Source organism: Capricornis sumatraensis, chromosome 3 (genome assembly GCF_032405125.1).
Source record: "Capricornis sumatraensis isolate serow.1 chromosome 3, serow.2, whole genome shotgun sequence".
In the NCBI taxonomy this organism is placed as follows: domain Eukaryota; kingdom Metazoa; phylum Chordata; class Mammalia; order Artiodactyla; family Bovidae; genus Capricornis; species Capricornis sumatraensis.
The window spans coordinates 98,045,727-98,061,826 of record NC_091071.1 but is presented as its reverse complement, the minus strand read 5'-3'; the positions used below and the strand labels follow the sequence as shown (position 1 = coordinate 98,061,826).

Sequence of the window (16,100 nt, the reverse complement as noted above, 5' to 3'; positions counted from 1 at the left end):
GAAAGGAAAAGTTTACCACCTACAATGCTATCAAAGTTTCAATATTTGTCATCTATTCATTAGAAAGAAGATATACATTTTAAGGTTATTTCAGTTTTAAAGATGTAAAATACAAGTTGCTGATATATTCCATGAAATACAATGTTTTTTCCACAAGCAGTTTTTACCTAGAAGTCATTTTTAGTTTCTAGTTCAATTCTATAGACAGGAAATAAAGAAAAACAATAAAAATTATAAACTTGCCGATTCATAGAATTGCTTATTTTTCAGTTAGATAAAACATATTATATTCTATCTATGGTGATGTAAATGATCCTTCTATTTTAAGACTGAAAAATTTAATTGAAGCGAATTGTTTTATAGGTTATGTTGCTTCTTAACTGAAGAATATTTATTACATGCTCAAATCTACTTTCCAAGAGTTATATCTGAAAAATAATTATGTGAATAATTCAAGCCTTGATTTATAATGATATATATTTATCAAGGAAAGTCATATAATGCTGGAATATTTCAGTTTGAAGGCATCATAATATAGGACTTCCATTCTAATTCATGATGCAGCATGGGTATAGTTACTATGGTAAAATTTAAAAAGGATCATCTTTCTACTGCTAGAAAAATTATCTGGTAATCAAGAACATGAGACTTTCCTGGTGGTTCAGCAATAAAGAATCTGTGCAATGTAATGGATGTGGGTTCAGTCTTGGGTGGGGAAGATCCTTGGAGAAGGAAATGGAGACCTACTCCAGTATTCTTCCCTAGGAAATCCCTTGAACAGAGAAGCCTGGTGGGCAACAGTTGATAGGGTGGCAGAAGAGTCAGGTATGACTGAGCAACTAAACAATAAGTCAAGAACTTATAAATCAGTTTTTAATTTTTCACAAAGACCTTTTTTTTTTTAAATCAAGGACCCAGTATAGATGAGCTATCTAGTTTTTATCTATTGTAGTTTCTCTTTTGTGGTTGACATAGCCATTTGAGGGTCCTATTTTTCAGCAGGAATCATTTCTAACTGCTGGCTTCTGAGCAAGTCTAGTGGAATCTTTTCATTTCCTTGGTGACCATGAAAATCTCTGACCCCAGGGACTACCTGCCTCTTCTATTTGTCATAGCTGCATCCTGCAAGCTTACTCCTTTAGCTTCAGATTTCATTTTAAATCCTATCTTTCAGTTAGTTTCACTTGCTTTTTCTGGGATGCTAAGCCATGTGTTTGGAGAAGGCAATGGCACTCCACTCCAGTACTCTTACCTGCTAAATCCATGGATGGAGGACCCTGGTAGGCTGCAGTCCATGGGGTCGCTAAGAGTCGGACACGACTGAGCGACTTCACTTTCACTTTTCACTTTCATGCATTGGAGAAGGAAATGGCAACCCACTCCAGAGTTCTTGCCTGGAGAATCCCAAGGACAAGGGAGCCTGGTGGGCTGCCGTCTATGGGGTCACACAGAGTCGGACACGACTGAAGTGACTTAGCATTAGCGCAAGCCATGTGTTTAATAGGAAGTCTTCCATTTTGTACATACTCCTACAGCATGAACCGCATGTTTTGTAACTAGCTTACTTCTTTCCTCTTTCTCTCCCTGGAGTAATATACTCCAGGATTTTCAAATAGAGTTGGAGACTAGGACCTGGGAGCTGTCTATGTAAAGATACCTAGAATCTTAAGGTGGCAAAAGTATGTTCCTGAGCCAGGAGCCTAAAGACAGATCTTGCCTACTTAAGTCAATAGAAGAAAAACAGCCTTTATCTCTGTTACAATATCCAAATAAGCAAGATGGAAACAACAAGCCAAGATGTGATGACAGCGTCTTGATAGAAGTGAAGGGGACAGAGGGAGGTGAAGAATTTTATAAAAATTCTAATTTCCTAGCACAATTACTAGCACAATGTGCATAAAAATGATTGTTTCTTACCTGGCATTCAGTTCAGTTCAGTTCAGTCGCTGAGTCGTGTTCGACTCTTTGAGACCCTATGAATCGCAGCACCCCAGGCCTCACTGTCCATCACCAGCTCCCGGAGTTCACTCAGATTCATGTCCATTGAGTCAGTGATGCCATCCAGCCATCTCATCCTCTGTTGCCCCTTCTCCTCCTGCCCTCAATCCCTCCCAGCATCAGAGTCTTTTCCAATGAGTCAACTCTTCGCATGAGGTGGCCAAAGTACTGGAGTTTCAGGTTTAGCATCATTCCTTCCAAAGAAATCTCAGGGTTGATCCCCTTCAGAATGGACTGGTTGGATCTCCTTGCAGTCCAAGGGACTCTCAAGAATCTTCTCCAATACGACAGTTCAAAAGCATCAATTCTTCGGCATTCAGCTTTCTTCACAGTCCAACCGTCACTTCTATACATGACCACTGGAAAAACCATAGCCTTGACTAGATGGACCTTTGTTGGCAAAGTAATGTCTCTGCTTTTGAATATGCTATCTAGGTTGGTCATAACTTTTCTTCCAAGGAGTAAGCGTCTTTTAATTTCATGGCTGCAACCACCATCTGCAGTGATTTTGGAGGCCAAAAAATTAAGTCTGACACTGTTTCCACTGTTTCCCCATCTATTTCCCATGAAGTGATAGGACCAGATGCCATGATCTTCGTTTTCTGAATGTTAAGCTTTAAGCCAACTTTTTCACTCTCCACTTTCACTTTCATCAAGAGGCTTTTTAGCTCCTCTTCACTTTCTGCCATAAGGGTGGTGTCATCTGCATATCTGAGGTTATTGATATTTCTCCCGGCGATCTTGATTCCAGCTTGTGCTTCTTCCAGCCCAGCGTTTCTTATGATGTACTCTGCATATAAGTTAAATAAGCAGGGTGACAATATACAGCCTTGACATACTCCTTTTCCTATTTGGAACCAGTCTGTTGTTTCATGTTCTAACTGTTGCCTCCTGACCTGCATACAGGTTTCTCAAGAGGCAGGTCAGGTGGTCTGATATTCCCATCTCTTTCAGAATTTTCCAGTTTATTGTGATCCACACAGTCAAAGGCTTTGGCATAGTCAATAAAGCAGAAATAGATGTTTTTCTGGAACTCTCTTGCTTTTTCCATGATCCAGCAGATGTTGGCATTTGGTCTCTGGTTCCTCTGCCTTTTCGAAAACCAGATTGAACATCAGGGAATTCATGGTTCACGTATTGCTGAAGCCTGGCTTGGAGATTTTTGAGCATTACTTTACTAGCATGTGAGATGAGTGCAATTGTGCAGTAGTTTGAGCATTCTTTGCCATTGCCTTTTGGGGGTGGGGTGGGGAATTGATATGAAAACTGACCTTTTCCAGTCCCATGGCCACTGCTGAGTTTCCCGTATTTGCTGACATATAGAGTGCAGCACTTTCACAGCATCATCTTTCAGGATCTGAAATAGCTCCACTGGAATTCCATCACCTCCACTAGCTTTGTTTGTAGTGAAGCTTTCTAAGGCGCACTTGACTTCACATTCCAGGATGTCTGGCTCTAGATGAGTGCTCACACCATCGTGATTATCTTGGTCATGAAGATCTTTTTTGTACATTCTTCTGTGTTTCTTGCCACCTCTTCTTAATATCTTCTGCTTCTGTTAGGTCCATATCATTTCTGTCCTTTATCGAGCCCATCTTTGCATGAAATGTTTCCTTGGTATCTCTAGTTTTCTTGAAGAGATCTCTAGTCTTTCCCATTTTGTTGTTTGCTGCTATTTTTTTTTTTTTGCATTGATAGCTGAGGAAAGCTTTCTAATCTCTTCTTGCTATTCTTTGGAAATCTGCATTCAGATGCTTATATCTTTCCTTTTCTCCTTTGCTTTTCACTTCTCTTCTTTTCACAGCTATTTGTAAGGCCTCCTCAGACAGCCATTTTGCTTTTTTGCATTTCTTTTCCATGAGGATGGTCTTGATCCCTCTCTTCTGTACAATGTCACGAACCTCCGTCCATAGTTCTTCAGGCACTCTATCTATCAGATCTAGTCCTTTAAATCTATTTCTCACTTCCACTGTATAATCATAAGGGATTTGATTTAGATCATACCTGAATGGTCTAGTGGTTTTCCCTACTTTCTTCAATTTAAGTCTGAATTTGGCAATAAGGAGTTCATGATCTGAGCCACAGTCAGCTCCTGGTCTTCTTTTGTTGACTGTATAAGGCTTCTCCATCTTTTGCTGCAGAGAATATAATCAATCTGATTTTGGTGTTGACCATCTGGTGATGTCCATGTGTAGTCTTCTCTTGTGTTGTTGGAAGAGGGCGTTTGCTATGAGCAGTGCATTTTCTTGGCAAAACTCTATTAGTCTTTGCCCTGCTTCATTCTGCATTCCAAGGCCAAATTTCTGTTACTCCAGGTGTTTCTTGACTTCCTACTTTTGCATTCTAGACCCCTGTAGTGAAAAGGATATCTTTTTTGGGTGTTAGTTCTAAAAGGTCTTGTAGGTCTTCTTAGAACCGTTTAACTTCAGCTTCTTCAGGGTTACTGGTTGGGGCGTAGACTTGGATTACTGTAATATTGAATAGTTTGCCTTGGAAACGAACAGAGATCATTCTGTCGTTTTTGAGATTGCATCCAAGTACTGCATTTCAGACTCTTTTGTTGACCATGATGGCTACTCCATTTCTTCTAAGGGATTCCTGCCCACAGTAGTAGATATAATGGTCATCTGAGTTAAATTCACCCATTCCAGTCCATTTTAGTTCGCTGATTCCTAGAATGTTGACGTTCACTCTTGCCATCTCCTGTTTGACCACTTCCAATTTGCCTTGATTCATGGACCTGACATTCCAGGTTCCTATGCTAATTGCTCTTTACAGCATCAGACCTTGCTTCTATCACCAGTTACATCCACAGCTGGGTATCGTTTTTGCTTTGGCTCCATCCCTTCATTCTTTCTGGAGTTATTTCTCCACTGATCTCCAGTAGCATATTGAGTACCTACCGACCTGGGGAGTTCCTCTTTCAGTATCCTATCATTTTGCCTTTTCATACTGTTCATGGGGTTCTTAGGGCAAGAATACCGAATTGGTTTGCCATTCCCTTCTCCAGTTGACCACATTCTGTCAGATCTCTCCACCATGACCTGCCCATCTTGGGTGGCCCCATGGGCATGGCTTAGTTTCATTGAGTTAGACAAGGTTGTGGTCCTAGTGTGATTAGATTGACTAGTTTTCTGTGATTATGGTTTCAGTGTGTCTGCCCTCTGATGCCCTCTTGCAACTCCTACCATCTTACTTGGGTTTCTCTTACCTTGGGTGTGGGGTATCTCTTCATGGCTGCTCCAGCAAAGCACAGCTGCTGCTCCTTACCTTGGACGAGGGTTATCTCCTCACCGCTGCCCCTCCTGACCTTGAACGTGGAATAGCTCCTCCAGGCCCTCCTGCACCCGCACAGCCACCACTCCTTGGATGTGGGGTTGCTCCTCCCCGCCACTGCCCCTGACATCTGACATTGCGACGGTGCACAGAGCGCTGCCAAGAGAAGCTACCCCACGTCCAAGGTCAGGGGCAGAGGCCGAGAGTGCCAAGCTGAGACAGCACAGGAGCAGCCGAGAGGAGCTACCCCACTTTGCATTCAGTACCCTACAAAATCTTGCCCTCATTGCCTGCTTTCTAGGCATGCATGTCTCTTTACTATTCTTCAAACTGACAAGCCTGCTGTAACATTGTGTTTACTCTGTCTTCTGCTTCCACCTATATGCATCAGGTTTCTCCTTGACTTTTTTCATGTCTTGTGTCGAGTCACTTTGTCAGGAATATCACTACTGAAAACCCTATACCTATCCACCTTCATCTAGATGCTCATTTTTCTCTTGTTTATATGAATTATCTATGGATTGATGTCAAGATTGTTCCTTACCTTTCACGTACTCAGGGTCATTGTTTCTGGGAGTATCCCTTTTACATGTCAACATTAATAAATTTTCCTTCTCTACTGCATCACTGCAATCAGCATGTGCAAAGTGAAGTGAAAGTTGCTCAGTCATGTCTGACTCTTTATGACCCCATGGACTGTATGCTGCTGCCACTGCTGCTAAGTCACTTCAGTCGTGTCCGACTCTGTGTGACCCCATAGACGGCAGCCCACCAGGCTCCCCCGTCCCTGGGATTCTCCAGGCAAGAACACTGGAGTGGGTTGCTATTTCCTTCTCCAGTGCATGAAAGTGAAAAGGGAAAGTGAAGTCGCTCAGTCGTGTCCGACTCTTTGCAACCCCATGGACTGCAGCCCACCAGGCTTCTCCGCCCATGGGATTTTCCAGGCAAGAGTACTGGAATGGGGTGCCATTGACTTTTCCATGGACTGTATAGTTCATGGAATTCTCCAAGCCAGAATAATAAAATCAAACTGTTAGTATTCTCTGTCACCTTTTTCCCCTCAAGGCACTGCATACTTAATTTCCTTTTAGATTATGATTTCTTGGAAGAGTTGTGTACATTCACTATTTTCTGGTCTTGCTTTACTATCTCCATAGCTCTTACTACTCTTGTACATTATTAATTAATGTGATTTTACTCTTGTTTATTGTCTCTATCACCTCTCAATGACATTAAAATACCTTCAAGAAATTATATCCTTAGAGCCTGGTGTTGTGTCTAAATACCAAAGTAAATATCCCAAATATATTTGTTGAATGAGTGAGTATTGCGTACATACATTTTTCCCCCCTACAACAGTATAACACTTGGTTGCAAGAGATGTCACATTTATTTTATTTATCTTTTTATAAATAATTTAAGTTCCTGTTCTCACCAACTTTACAATTAAATTTCCATCATGATTTATACCCCCACCCCAATTCTACCATTCTACATCTAAGTTTCAAACTATATAGGACTCCCTGTTGCTTCCACAGTCTTTGGGGAAGCTCTTTGGGTCATTATGAGTGTCACTGAAATACTTCTTGTCTAAGTCAGGGGCATAATTTAAAACAGATAGTTTTGATGCTTCTGGAAAAATATGGGATATGGAGATGTATCCACACTCTACCACAGAAGTCTCACGATGTTGAAGTCTTTCACACTTTATTGTCTCTCTTAAAACCTCTCAACTCCATTTTCCTGCATTCTAATTCTCGCTCCTACTTTATTTACAAAATGCCTGCAATCAGAAGAGAATTCCTACCGACCTCAAAATACTGCATATTTGTAACCTGTCTGTGTCCTCTGGCTTCATTTCCTTTGCAATGAAAGTACTGCTCATGTTTTCAGCCAAGGCTATGTCCATAAAACTACTTGTGCCTGAGATCCTATTCCCACTCCTCTGCTTAAGAAGTGTATCATAACACTTTCCTTTCTATCTGGCATCATCAATATTTCTTTCTACAGGATCATCTTCATTTATTTTACTTCTATTATTATTTCCTATTTACTTCTAGAGTAAAACTCCAAAAGGATATCTGTACCTGTTGTCTTCAATCTATTAAAATAAGATTTTCTCATCCATATCTTACTAAAATTTTTATCAAGATTATAATATCCTGTATGCCACTGTATCGAAAGGTAATTTTGGTGCTTTCTTTTTACCTGAGTTTTCAGTGGCATCTGACAATTTATGAACCATTCATCCTTGAAAATATTTTCCCTTGGCTTCCAGGACATCAAAGTCATTTTTCCTCCTGCCTCCTTCCTCCGAGACTACTATGTCTAAGTCTCCTTGACTCTCTGTGAACCTATGGACTGTAGTCTGTCAGGACCCTCTGTCCATGGGATTCTCCAGGCAAGAATATTGGAGTGGGTTGCCAAGGCCTTCTCTAGGAGTTTTTCCCAACCCAGGGATCAAACCCTCATCTCACAGGTCTCCTGCATTGGCAGGCAGGTTCTTTACCACTAGCGCCACCTGGAAAGTACCCCACCCCCGGCCCCTCAGACCTTCATATCTAACTGCAAAATAATCAACTCCATCGAGATGATAATAAGCACCTCAAAGTTATCATTACTACAAGTCAACATGCCCCAGTGCACCAGCTCTTCTGAAGACTTTTTTGTCTCATTTAATAGAAACTCCATTCTTTAGCTGTTCAGGCTGTTCAAAAGGAAATGGCTGTTGGATCCGTTTTCAGAACACATCCAGAATTTGACCATTTCTCCATTATACTTGTTACCGCCAGTTTGGTCCAAATCCCAATCATTTATGCCATGGATTACTGCAATAGCTTGCTAATTGGTCTCCCAGGTTCTATTCCTATCGCTTTGGTCAATCCTTCATACAACTGACAGAGTGCTCTTGTAAAATCGTGAGTCAAATTATCTTAATGTTTCTTACTCAGATTTTTCAAAAAGAGAAGGGGAGACCACATGGTCTGTGCCTTATTACTTTTCTGACACTACGCCCTATACTCCTCTCTCTCACTTATCCACAGTCCCAATGACCTCTATGCAGCCTTTTAACATCCTAGACACACCCTTATCCAGAGTCTCTGCACTTGATACTCCCTCTCCCTGAAATACCCACCTCCCACCTCTAAATCCACATGGTTACAACCATCACTTTCTTTAAATCTTTACTTTCCTTGCTGAATCCTCTCTTCTCATCTGACCTTCAATCTTATACCTTCTGAACATTTTATGTTCCATTTCACTGCTTATTTCTTCTCATCAATAAATTATTTTATGTTTTCCTAACTAACATACACATACCTAAAGCTTACTATATTCCTTGGTACACAGCAAGCCTTCAATAGGTAAACAGATGTTGCTCCCAGATTACCGTGTTCACCAATGCTGGACAGCTTCTTGCGAGTGGAAACAAGCTCTCCTCCAATGCAAGAAACCCAGTTCTGTCTCCCATTTTTGTCACAGGAAATCGAAGTCTTTCTCAATATAAATCAAGCCTTTCTTCTCTACTGTCTCTTAGCATCTAACTCATAACCTCTTTTTGGAGGGCCTGGAAACTTCTGGGTTTTCCCCCCTAATTATACACAAATGCCCAGAACAAGTAAATACTATCTGAGTGACAAAAAACAAGACCTAAATCAGTTAACTTGTTGTGATAAAGGGGAGAAAACTTCTTTGTGAGGGATTAGTCTGAAGCTGATGCTTTTGAACTGTGGTGTTGGAGAAGACTCTTGAGAGTCCTTTGGACTGCAAGGAGATCCAACCAATCCATTCTGAAGGAGATCAGCCCTGGGATTTCTTTGGAAGGAATGATGCTAAAGCTGAAACTCCAGTACTTTGACCACCTCATGAGAAGAGTTGACTCATTGGAAAAGACTCTGATGCTGGGAGGGATTGGAGGCAGGAGGAGAAGGAGACGACCGAGGATGAGATGGCTGGATGGCATCACTGACTCAATGGTCGTGAGTTTGAGTGAACTCTGGGAGTCGGTGATGGACAGGGAGGCCTGGCATGCTGCAACTCGTGGGGTCGCAGAGTCAGACACGACTGGGCAACTGAACTGACTGATGTTATACCAGAACTGGGTTGCTGGAACATAGTGCATGCATATAGTTTAGTTTGCTATTTTATTTTTTTGCCAAATTGCTTCTAAGAATAGCTTCAGCTTACAGTTAGATCATCAGTGTAAGAGATGTCCTTTCTATAAATTCTCATCCAGATTTTTGCCATTTCAATAGGAGCTACTTCAACTTCTTTTTACAATGACTACTGGGGTGTTGTACATCTCTTTACATATTGATGGATATTAGTGCTGTCCTTTTAATGAATCATTTATTCAAATTAATTTCTTAATTCCCATTTGGATTTCCTATTGACTTGCACAAATCTTTTGTGAATCTATGCATGTTCTACCAATCTGCTATTTTTCTGTAACTTTGTCTATACTATTTTGTAATTAACAGAATTATTTAATTATTATACAGTCAAGTCTGTATATTTTTCTCTTTTCCTTTTAGGGATACTGTTTACAAAAGTTGCATTCTGCCAAAATATATTTCTTTATTATATTGTATCAACATTATGGATTTACCTTTCAAATGTAGATTTTATTCAATCCAGGGTCCATCTTTGCATGTGGCGTGATGTAGGAAACTCAACAGTTTTCTGTGATTTAGTGAATGTGTCTTACCAACATCATCTACTAATCAATCTATTCCTTTTTGTTTACTTTATGATGTCATCTTTGTCATATATCAAGAACTCAAATAAATATGATCTGCTCTTGGACCAGTATTGAAATGTTTTTTTAACACTCTGACTTGGACTATGTTGATATCTGACCAGTAAGTCATCAGTCTTTGCTGTTCTGTTTCAAAATAAACTTAGGTATTTTTTTGACATTTGTTTTTTCTATGGAAATTTTGGGAATAGCTTGTTATGTTTCTTAAAAATTCAAGTGCAATATAAATGAGATTTTATTGAGTCTATCTGCTGATTGACTTGGACAAATTGATGCATCTTCAGTGTTACTTTTCTCATTTATTCACATAGTGTATTTTTATTTATCAATTCTTTCAGTCTTTTCAATATAGATTTAAATTTAGAGAACTTTGGAGAGATCTGACTTTAGCATGAGTGCCAAGAATGATTTCCACCTGCTGAGTCTATCTTTCCTGTCCATGAAGAAGCAAAAAGAAACACAAGGGGTGAAACTTGTCCACAGTATTATTTACTTGAGTTGTGTTGAATAAAATGTAGTTAGGAAATAACATAGTATTTTAAAACAAAGACTGTGGGATCAGGGCCCTTGGTTCGACTCCTGGCTCTATTGCTTACTAACCTGTGCAACTACATAACCTCAGTTTCCTCATAAAAGAGAGAGAGAGAAAAAAAAAAAAAACAATACAATAATATTGGTTAATTCATAAGGTTGCTATGAGGATTAAATACAAGGATAAATGTAAAAGGATTAGTACACTTCTTGGCTTAGAGCAAGTAGTCAAATATTAAACACTGGAAAGACTGAACATACTGAGTCACAAGTGTCAAAGTCTAAACTAGAGTAAATACATCTCCTCTAGCCACAAAACCCAGATACATCACTGCCTAAGTTACTCCCTTCCCATCTTATATAAAAAATCGTGCTTTGTCTCTGTTTAACACCTACTTAAGCATGATGAAAAATAAACATTGAAAATTTATATTTTCAAGTAGATGTTTGTGTTTATTTCCCGTAAAGATACATTGGTGTTTTATATTTTTTTCGTATTCCAATATCATATAGTACCTATGTAAAAGGAATGGTCTATATTCCTTGTTCTACATTTCTGAGCCTGACTTAGACTTGCTGTTTAGTCGCTAAGTGGTGTCCAACTCTTTCGCAACCCCAGGGACTACAGTCCACCAGGCTCCTCTGTCCATGTGATTTTCCAGGCAAGAAAACTGGAGTGGGTTGTTGTTTCCTTCTCCAGGGGATTTTCCTTACCAAGGGATCGAATCAATGTCTCCTGAACTGGCAGGCAGATTCTTTATCACTGAGTAACCAGGACTTGGACTTACAAAGGGTTTCAAGTAGGATGTACTGAATATTTTTATGCTTCTTGGGAGGCAGCAGCATTCCCATCTCATGCTAATATCTGCTTATCTTTACTATGTACAAAATATTTAAATCTATTTTTTTTTCTTTTTCCTTTTTTATTTTAAAATTTTTATTTTGTATTCAGGTATTGCCAATTAACAATGTTGTGATGGCTTCAGGTGGACAGAAAAGGGGCTCACCCATATATATACAAGTATCCATTCTCCCCCAGATTCCCCTTCCCATCCAGGCTGCCACATAACATTAAGCAGAATTCCATGTGCTATACAGTAGGTCCTTGTTGGTTATCCATTTTAAATAGTGGATTGAATTCTATTTACTTTTTGTTGGAGGAGGTAGCCGGGAGAATGTAACCTCTGCTTGAACCACAAACTGGACCAAGGCAGTCAGAGGCTCCTCACCTCCTCCTCTGACCTGGAATGTATGTTTCTCCCACTGTTCCCATAGTGGGAGCCATTTTTAAAGACAGAGCCTGAGAGAACAATGCATTGTTGGGACTGTATGGACTATATGCTTAACTGAACCCAGTTAAGTCCTCTAGATAATCTTTTTTTAAGATTATGGTGGTGGGCAAGTACAAAGATTTATTTGTCTTACAGCCACCCAAGACGACCCTTGTATGTGAGTTCCCTTGCTTATTAAATCTGCCATCTACCCCACTGGTAGGTGGTGGTAGAGATGAAGAACCTGCCTATCAATGCAGGAGAAATAAAGGGATGCAGTTTTTATCCTTGGGTCAGGAAGATCCCCTGGAGGAGGGCATAACAATTCACTTCAATGTTGTTTTCTGGAGGATCTCATGGACAGAGGATACTGGCAGGTGATAGCCCACTGGGTCGCAAAGTTGCCAAACTCAACTGAAGCTACTCAGCTCGCACACACCATTCTTGATGGGTCTGTCTCTTTCTTCGTTCTCTTCTTGCTTTCAATGTATCGGGCCTACTTTCAGATTTCACCTGGGAAGCTTTTGAGTATACCAACCAATAATTTTATTCTGGGAGATAGATATTTTTATTTGCATATTGTATTATAGAGACAAATAACCTGAATTTCAGAGCATTTAAGTGACTTGACCAAGGTTAAATAAACAGCAGTGTCAGAACTGAAGCCTGAAATCCGATTTCCTCACTTTCAGTATCATGTCGTTTCTATTATCTCCACAACGTTGAGGAAAGTTGAGTATAAACTCTCAGGGCTCTAAAAACTTAAAAAGGTATATCCTAGAATGACAATTGACAGTAAGTTCTATGGTAGATCTGAAATATGATTTTAAAAATGAGAGTCCTAGAGAAATTAATTTGCAGGAACATGCCATGCTTATCTTGGGCCATAAATACCAAACATATTTTTAAAGATTTTCTTTATGTGTGCCAAACATTCCACATCACTGAGAACTATTACACAGATTTCTAGTCTAATTGGTTTTATGACAAGAGATTCTCATTTAATTTTCTCAGATATTTGGAAGAAAAGCTTTTCCTTTCGTGAAGATCCTACAAATCTCACAAAACCAGCGAAGCTTGGACATCCAGGAGCTTATTCTTAAAACTCCATGGTTCAATAAAAACACACACCCTTTAGTCATTCTGAGCTTCCCACTCCCACCCCAAATGTGTCTTGGACTGGTTAAAGTTTGACGTAGATGGGCACACAGCAGCATGCCAGAAATGATACCCCTTGAATCCTTTATTCTTTCTTTTTAAGTCAGGCCACACAAAAAGTCATTCAGCCAGATCAAAAGCTCCTCAGCAGATTCCAGAACTGCTTAGGAAACAGAGAAAGAACACACCAGAAAGAGAGCCACCACCAGAGCAAATGTCACGGCTGCTCTAGATGAGTGCCTCTCACCCCCCAGGTGACAGCAGGGCCCTGGGCTGCATTCTCCCAAGTTCTAATGCAGGCTGTCCGAAGCCACATGAACTTAGTAACGGAGCACCTCTGTTGGGGCCCCTCCATGAGTCACACAGAAGCACCATCTCTGTCACTGCCAGTGGCCTCCTGGCTTCCCAAGCCAATAAACAGAGCCTTCCGAAGGCATATAGACCTGTTCCAGCCCACTGAGGAGAGCAGGCTTTAGGCTTAAAGCCCTTGCTAGAAGGCAGAGAAAGAGGAAGTGTCCCCAAGGCTTAGCAGGCTGCTCCTCCCCCTCCTAAAGTTTTAATTGCACATTTTGCCCCATTAAATCAGAACTGATGAAACCTTTACAACTGTGGGTTGTCTGAAAATTGAAAATCACCTTGGAAAACAACAATATCGTTGACTATAGAAGGCAATTTCTTCAAATCAAGTAATGATGTGATGTGTGTGGTTAACTGTATCTGCGCAGGAAGTGGTTTTATTTAAAAGTTTTTTCTGCTCACTCCACCCCGCCCCTCCACCGCCACGCCTTTTATTTTTTTCCTCCAGTACTGAAATTAAGCAGCATCCAACCTAGGCCTACTCTTACGACATGTGACTTGACTTGACTGTTTTTCGTTTTTGTTGAAAGAGTCATTAACAGTTAGAAGTTGATAAAAGTTTCAACAACAAGTCAGCACTGAGAGAAAGGTAAGTGAGTTTTACTTTGTATTAAACATGCAATTTAAACTTGAAATTATTTGGCAGAGTAGTCTATGCTTCAGTAGCAACATACAAACATTTCCAACAAAATTGTAACATTTTCACTTGTGACTGAAACATCAATTTGTTTCCTTTGGTGTAGAGAAGAATATTGTTTTTTAAATTTGCAATGGTTAAATTCTAAAGTTTTTAAAAGATATTACACTAAGATTTTATAGGAAAATATTAAAAACAGAGTAAGGTAAACTTTTAGTTTCAAAGTGCTTCAAATACTAACTATGACAGAAAATATGAGACTTTGTATCTTTGACTGCTTTATAAAAATGTGCACTCTTCATGATCTAGAGAATAAAGAGAAAAAGGCATTTTGTAAAAATAAGAAATAGCATCTGAATCACATGCAGCATGAAAGATAACCACTGTAAAGTATTGTATTAAAGTTAGCATGAGAAACCCTTGTAAAGGCGTGGTTTATTCAATCTGTAGTCTATTAAATGGCTATTAAAAAGCAGGAAGCTTTCAAAATGCAAAAGAAAGCTCTCTAACATGATATTTGATTTTTTTCCTGTAAATTTTATTTAAGATATAGGGTGAAATGAGGGCAAGTTTCTGTTTCATACGTAAAACTCTGCATTTAAAAGAGAAGTCACAGATGACTTCACAGAGGATTACTTCTGGGAAACAGGCAAATTAGAAATATACTTCTGTTATTTAGGTAATTATATAATTTTCTTTCTTTGAGATTTCCAAAACAATAACCTTAGAAATTAAAATAATTTATTAATCATAAACTGAGAAGAACTTTTCTTCTATAGTGACTTCTTGCCTTTACAGAATGTCTTTGTGTGCTGTAACATATGCATGAAAATTATAGAAGTATTGCTAATCTCAGAGACAAATACCTAAAATAAATCTGACTGTAGATTTTTGAAGGAATTTTAATAAAAGCTCCAGATATGACACAGTCTTCCATAATATCATTTTTATTGTACTGTTGGATAGGGGATATGATGGCCGCACAACACTATTTTTTTATGTTATTAAAAAATGGTTACAGGGTTGATAAGTGGCAACAATTTTCTTTTCTTTTATTGTCTTCTATTGAAAGACTCATATAAATGATTTTTGATGTGGTCAATTTGGTAGAAAATTATTAGTTACACTAGTACACTTCATTTTAAGACCTCTTCAATTGTCAATACTGACGCTAGCTACTTGTTGACTATTAAAATGATCTTGGAAAAAACAGAGATTAGGACTTGATGTTCAACACATTTTTTTTTTTATTGTTAGAGTATAAGAGAACCCTGCTAATATTTATTTGCTTTGATATTCAGATTAGCTTTTCAATTTGCTGCATTTCCTCACAATGGAAAGCCTTATTTAAATTTGTCTTCAATATTATGCTTCTGAACCTCTACATCTATAGAAGCTTTATAATTCAGATAGTTTTGGTTGATATGTTATTACTTTATTTCATTTTACTATAAAAGAGCATCACATGAATAAACATATGTAATACTTACACGTTAGCAATAATGAATATCTACATAAGCATTTGATACTGAAAAATTCCACTACAGTTTTTTAAAAGCCAAATTCTTTTTCAAATGATTGTTTCCTGCAGAAACTGTTAAATTAAAATGCAAATATTTTATGGAGTATGTGTAAAATTAAGAATTAATTAAACATATTTATTATGAAATTATAAAGAGCAACAAGTAGAGATGATAGACATGTAAACTAAGATGCTCTCATTTTGTAAAAACCAGTTATGTGTTATCTCTGGAATGTACAGATCAAATCTTAAGAGAGTAAATTACAAATGAGTTATTATAAGCTATTATTATGCATTTTAAGCGAATAAGAAAAAATTCTGACGAAATAAAAACAAGGCAGAGGATCTCATCTGGAAAGTCATTTTTTAAAGAAAAATATGCTCTTCCACTTGGGGCCATGATTCAGCAAAATTCTGAAAGGCTTGATATTCCTTCTTTTATTCTTTTTAAAAGCTCTATTCCAGAGTGGCCTATTCTGTCCCTAACTTAAGGTCAACCATCCTTGGTACCTAGAGAAACAGACCATACTTTTTATTTCTTTTTTTCTTCCCATCACACTCCCACTGTTGTTAAAAAACGTACACATCCTA

The 16,100-nt window shown here is 38.7% G+C and overlaps 1 protein-coding gene across 1 annotated transcript in view; it reads left to right on the top strand.

The window, feature by feature from the left end:
- Window positions 1–13,856: 13,856 nt before the first annotated feature.
- ARHGAP15 (Rho GTPase activating protein 15) overlaps window positions 13,857–16,100 on the top strand; it is a 707,176-nt gene continuing 704,932 nt past the window's right edge. The window contains exon 1 of the mRNA XM_068968725.1: window positions 13,857–13,939. The gene's annotated coding sequence lies outside the window, so the exon portion shown is untranslated. The remainder of the gene's footprint in view (window positions 13,940–16,100) is intronic.